Source organism: Orbicella franksi, chromosome 5, assembly GCF_964199315.1.
Source record: "Orbicella franksi chromosome 5, jaOrbFran1.1, whole genome shotgun sequence".
In the NCBI taxonomy this organism is placed as follows: Eukaryota; Metazoa; Cnidaria; class Anthozoa; order Scleractinia; family Merulinidae; genus Orbicella; species Orbicella franksi.
In genome coordinates this window covers 27,098,693-27,104,517 of record NC_138149.1, presented here as the reverse complement: position 1 = coordinate 27,104,517, position 5,825 = coordinate 27,098,693, and the positions used below count along the sequence as shown (strand labels likewise).

At 38.7% G+C, this 5,825-nt stretch overlaps 1 long non-coding RNA gene across 1 annotated transcript; it reads left to right on the top strand.

Annotated features, from left to right (window-relative positions):
* Positions 1 to 4,990: 4,990 nt before the first annotated feature.
* LOC145487675 (uncharacterized) lies at positions 4,991 to 5,561 on the top strand. The gene is made up of 2 exons (XR_014049442.1): positions 4,991 to 5,213; positions 5,247 to 5,561. It is a non-coding gene; the product is annotated as an uncharacterized LOC145487675 (long non-coding RNA).
* The last annotated feature ends 264 nt before the right edge of the window (positions 5,562 to 5,825 follow it).

Sequence of the window (5,825 nt, the reverse complement as noted above, 5' to 3'; positions counted from 1 at the left end):
AAATGGCCAATGGCCTTGTTTTGAAATGGCCAATCATCTGTCTCGGAAAAAGACATCTACTGTTCAACTATTTTCTTTCTACTGTTTTGAACTGAATTTTCGCAAATATTTAAAATCCCCGAAGAGCATGTTTTGGTAGAGAAAAGTTCCTCCACATTGTCTACTGACTTCCTCATATTTCCACGCGAAACAAACCGAGCACAGAACAAATTAGGCTGCACAAAGAACTTCGTGAATAATGACGTGCTTTTAGTGTTTCAGTAGTAACTAATCATAACTGACAACTTGGCTAGCATCCCAGAGTAGCTATTACCACACTTCAGTCGTGAGGAAAAAAAAGCTCCGAGTTATTATTTATTATTATTAGAGAATGTGGAAAGTTACGTTTTGTAGTTTTCGTCGTGGCTTCTGTGAAGTTGTCCTGTTTTTTTTATCTTTTTCTTTGCTAAAAATCTTCTGATAATAAAAGTTTTCTATGGCGGACTATGTTCTCAACTCTACGTAAATTAAATGCTGCTACAGTTGTCATGTCAAAGGTAAAGACGAGGGGGTGTTGATGTTAGAATAACATATCGTGACTCTACAACATTGGGTTAACAGGTTGATTCATGTTAGGTTCGATTTCAGCATTTTTTCTCCTTTGTTCATTAGGTTGATAACGACTTCCAAAGACCTTTAAAATTACGTATCCATAGAACGTGGAATGTAGAGTGTAAATATAAAAAGAAGAAGTAGTGGCCCATCCAGAGTATAACTATTCGTACACTTTTAGCAGTTCAGTCCAATTGGGATTTCAGTGGAACAGCTCGTACGATTCTGTGGAAGAAGTAAACCCCTGATAAAATCACTCGGACCAAGGGAGGGAACCAACAACAACCTCGACCCAAATAAATTATGACGCCTTGTAAAGTACTCCAACCCGCGAGGCACAGCTGGTAGCTCGAGTCTCCTCACTACTGCACTCCTGACGGTGGAATAAAACTTAATTTATGGCGTGTAACGAGCCAACTGTTTTGAGTGTACTATTTGCGAAAAGCTCTTTAAGAATCTCGGTAGAGAATATACTACTGATTGGTTCACTGACACAAAAGTAGAATCAGGAACATGAGGAGACGAAGGGAGGGGGCGGACCGGATGAATTCATGCAGGCCGTAAGCGAATCCCCTAAAACTTCCACTCTTGTTTCTATTACACGGGAAGTGCAATTAACAGTTGATTTTGTTGATTTTATGATTGAGTAAGCTTGATAATGACTTAGCTAGGGTGTTGTGTTAAAGTGCCTATGAAGTAAAAAAATAATTGCTACTTATTTGAAAGGCTTTTCAAAGTAAAGAAGATTGGCCTTTCCCTTTTTGGAATATCTTTTTTCATTCTAGAGATATTTACTTTTTTGTATTATGCAAATGAGGAAAGTGATGACGTCATGGGTGGTTCCATTTGAACAGTAAAACACTGAATCAAGAATATCTCTAGAAATATTGGAGCTGTGTTCTTCAAACTTGGCACCACAAATGTGCATCACAAAAGAAACAGAATGACACCTTCTGTGTTGTTTCCATGGCAACACTTTTGGCGCCAGTCTCTTTCTGTGAAAAACCAAATATGCCAATTTGCAACCCTTCGAAAAGGGACAGAGGGTCTTGCTCGGAACACACATGATTCCCATATTGTCTTAACTCTCCCCATTAGATTGTTGGGAGTGGATGACCCTTGTTTAAGATAAAATCTGGTAATGTTAGTTTTAATTAAAACAGGACCAGCGGCATAACTGTTGTCATGGTGACGGCACGACGGGTGTCATTTTGTTTCTTTTGTGATTTACATTTCTGGTGAAAGAACACTGCTTTAATATTTCTAGAGATATTCTTGATTGAGTGTTGAACTGTTTTAGTGGAACCACCTATGACGTCATCACTTATAACACAAAAACGTGAAACGTAAAATGAAAAAAGATATTCCAAAAAGAAAAACGCCATTCTTCTTTACTTTGAAACGCCTGTCAAATCAGCAGCAACTATTTTAGGCAATTTAACCTTCTGGTGTTAAACTTGGGTTATGCCTCAGAGAGCATAGGTCAGAAAACTGCACGTTTAAGCGATGAAACGCTAATTCTTTCTATGCCATGTACGGAATATTGACAAATTAAATTTTGCCCTTTTATTTCATGTTCATCGTTTGTGACACGTTATTTGTGTTTATGGAAGTTTCTGAATTCAGTAAGAGTTATTCAGTATTTTGGGGTAGACTGTCATTAATAGTTTAATTTTTTTTTAATAGACAGTGACATGCAAGGGAGATTGTTGGTAAAAGAGACTATTTTGCAATTGCTGCCGGTTTTAAAGTTCTTTTCGTTTCCAATTTTTCGCATGGAATTATCAAGTGACTCGAAGCATAATTAGCATGTTTTTAATTCATAGTTACTGAGAGTGCACAGAGTAATAGTAGGGAATCACAGATAAGAGGTCACTTCATGATTCGAGCATCTTACCTGTATGTTCGAAGATGACTGAATCTATTTTCTTCCTCGATCTTTGACATCGTTCTTCCTATCTGGTTCATAGTAACATATTTGGATTTTTAACTTTGTTAGACTTTCAAATTTTTCTAAGATTTCACTGAAAAATTAAAGGCTATTCAGCTCCCTCTACGCCATGCTCGTTGCTTAAATGGTACACATTTAAGAAGAAGGTGATATCGCAATTTGCAATAGTGTCGTTAAGCCAAAACCAAAGTGATCACTTTAGCCAACCAGAAAGGACACAGAAAATCTGATGAACAAATCCTTGAAGCAAATACACGTAGCTGACGTGAAGCGCGGGAAAACCTGTGCGTGGGGTTTCACGAGTGGCTTTACTTCTGATTGGATTAAAAGGTATCGTGTAGTGTACTAATGCAAAACTGCATGTAACAAATACTGATATCGTTCAACATTCAAGTTAAAACTTCCTTAACTAACGCAAGCTCAAGAAATTAACTCCCTTGATGCCAATTCTTAAAACATCGCGGAACACCAGAGAACGTGTCATTTGAGGAAGCTCTACATAAATGACTTGGCGTGGATAGGGAATGCTATTACTATTTTTACTTACTAGAAAATTGCGTGCCGAATTCATTTACTCCAGTCACCTTCTCACTCCAGTTATGTCTTCCTCGCCAATAACCGCGAACGTTCAGTTTCATAGCTAGGTGTTCCTTAGTAGCCCGCAAATGTCTGAATCCTTAAATTTCATTCCGGCTTGCGTTGGTGATCCACTTTCTTCGTATTTCGTTTATTTTCGCCTAATATGGAAGATCTATCACCTTCCGGATACGTGTTTCACATGGACGAGAGCTCTCGAAAAAGATCTCTGTCACATTTTTGACTTATCGTAAAGACAAAAACGCAGTAGCTCTACCTATGAAAGAGAAAGATAATTTTTGGAACTTCAAATCTTCCAATCACATAGAATAACGATGGCAAGGACACCTTAACGTAATTAGAATTTACAATATTTCGGAGAGAAAGCTACATCAGGCTTAGCTGGTTTTCGTTCAGGTCCTCTATTTTGGTGGAATTGGAATTTGGAGCTAGGTGTTGGCTTTTGTGGCGGGAGGAAAACCGGAGACCCGCAGAAAAACCCTCGGAGCAGGGCGAGAACCAACAACAAACTCAACCCACATATGGCCCCGGGCAGGAATCGATCCCTAGACGCATTGGTGGGAGCAAGTGCTCTCGCCACTGCGCCATCCCTGCTCCAAAACGCATGCGATGTTAGCCAATACGTCTTTCAAACGTCGCATTCCGTCATAAATTTTAGCATATTCTGAAAATTACATAAAGTAGGTAGTATCGTTATTTTTTTGCAGGGTCTATTGGTTTTGCGATTGGGTGAAGCCTGATAACGGATGTTTTGAACATAATCCTTTTATGTCTTTGTTTTGGTTTGGACAACGATATCCTCCTACATACCACTCTATCCCTCAGTGGTTAGTTATTTATCCGTTAAATACCATATGGCATCGTTTGATAAGCCAGGGCCAGTATTTTTTTTAAGGATGAAAGGCAGCTACTTTAAGGCATGCTTTGTGGTCTTCCAATATTTGGATCCCTTTTGAGCAAAAAAAATAGATTATCTCTTTGGAATAAGATAGTGTGTTTTCTTCGTAGACATAAATTAGAATATTGAATTTGCTCCACGATGCGTTTCCTCGAAGCTTTTAGAAAGCGATCGCCAAAACTGATCTAAAGAATTCAGTAGCTTGAATCAACAAGTCATGACAAAAGTAAAACAATCTCTTAAAAAAAGCAGTTAAGGTAAATCACACGTTTGTTTTAGCCATTACGACTTTGATTCTTTCAATCCACGAGCGTTCCAAATGCACTAGCACAGTTTTGACCAAAACAGTATTAAAATTATGAGATTAGAATTAGGACTAAGTTCCTTTGCTTTACAACTCTAGGATACCGACCATGATAAATTAAGATATTACGTCAATTGTTCAATGAAGAAGAAGTATATCTAGCGGTTTTTTCGCGGTAAAAAATGCGAAAAAGTCTGTCTTTGTGAACTATTTTCGATCTGACATCACTACCTCGTGAATGCGCAACCCGTTATAACAGATATTCCATAGTTGCTGTTATTTATCGATTTTAGTGATAGCACTAGATCAGTACTTTAAGTTATGAACGGTGAACGAGTGTCTCTTGAGCTTAAGGTTACTTCCCACCTTCAGAGGCCAAAAAAATCGTTTTTTCTTTTATTTGACAAAATTTAAGTTCGTCATTTTATTTAGTGTTTCCAAAAGAAAAACATTAAAAATCTCAAAAAGCAGCCGAGTTATTTAGAAAAAGCGTATTTTCAAATAAAGTTAATAAACTAGGAAGGTGTCACAATCTTGTCAACGGGCGAGAACCCTGAGGAAATTTTCGCGGCAAACGCTCATCGCTCGTATTTCACGACATTTGCATATTTTTCGTTACATCACGCACTTGACAGAAATTCCCCCGTGGAAGCTCTTTACGCTAACTCCCATGGAAAAATCAAAAGCAGAAAAAAGTCCTTGGGTAAAGAAAACGAAAGAAACCGGCGTAAAGAAGACAGAAAAAGCTCCATATTGTCAAGGAAGGAAAAAAAACCTTGCCGAAAGCGACAAAGGCTCTTGGTTTGGCCAAACACCTTCGACAATCTCGGCATCTGCTGAAGATCCGGAGCGTTCGAATATCCTTGGATCAAGTAGCTTAAAAATCAAAGTCAACGTCAGTGCAGGCTGCGAACAAGATTCTTCGTCGGAATCTGGCGGAAGTGATGAAGAAAATGAAACCTACCCAAGGGAACTCATTTTAGCAGTAAGAGTATTTCTCAAGCTGTCCGTCGATTCCTTAACGTCTTGTTTTTCAGCGGTACATTTTCCGCCTTTAACCTTTTTGGCGCGGGTTTTGCCTTTGCCTTTGCCTTTGCCTTTGGCGTCTTTGCCCATATTACGTTGCCATCCTGAATTGAACTCCACTGTTGCAATGCGATGCTTTTCCCGGGAAATCTTGAGCTATTGTCATTGGTTTGCGGTTTTATCAGGCGTGATAATCTCCGGACGTGGCGCGAGTTGTTTACGAACCTTAACAAGCTAAAATCTCGCATTTGATTTTTGGAGGAATACATCCACTTTGAGCGAATTTACAGGGTATGCAGATTTGACGGATTTTCCTGAAATTTCGCCAGAACATTCCAGAGATAATGACAAACCAAAGTGTGTCGGGAAATTTTGATATTTAACACATTTTTCCCGTGGCGTCCATTTACGCAACACGTCTCGCATATTTTTAGCTACTCCAACTTTAGAAGTGGATA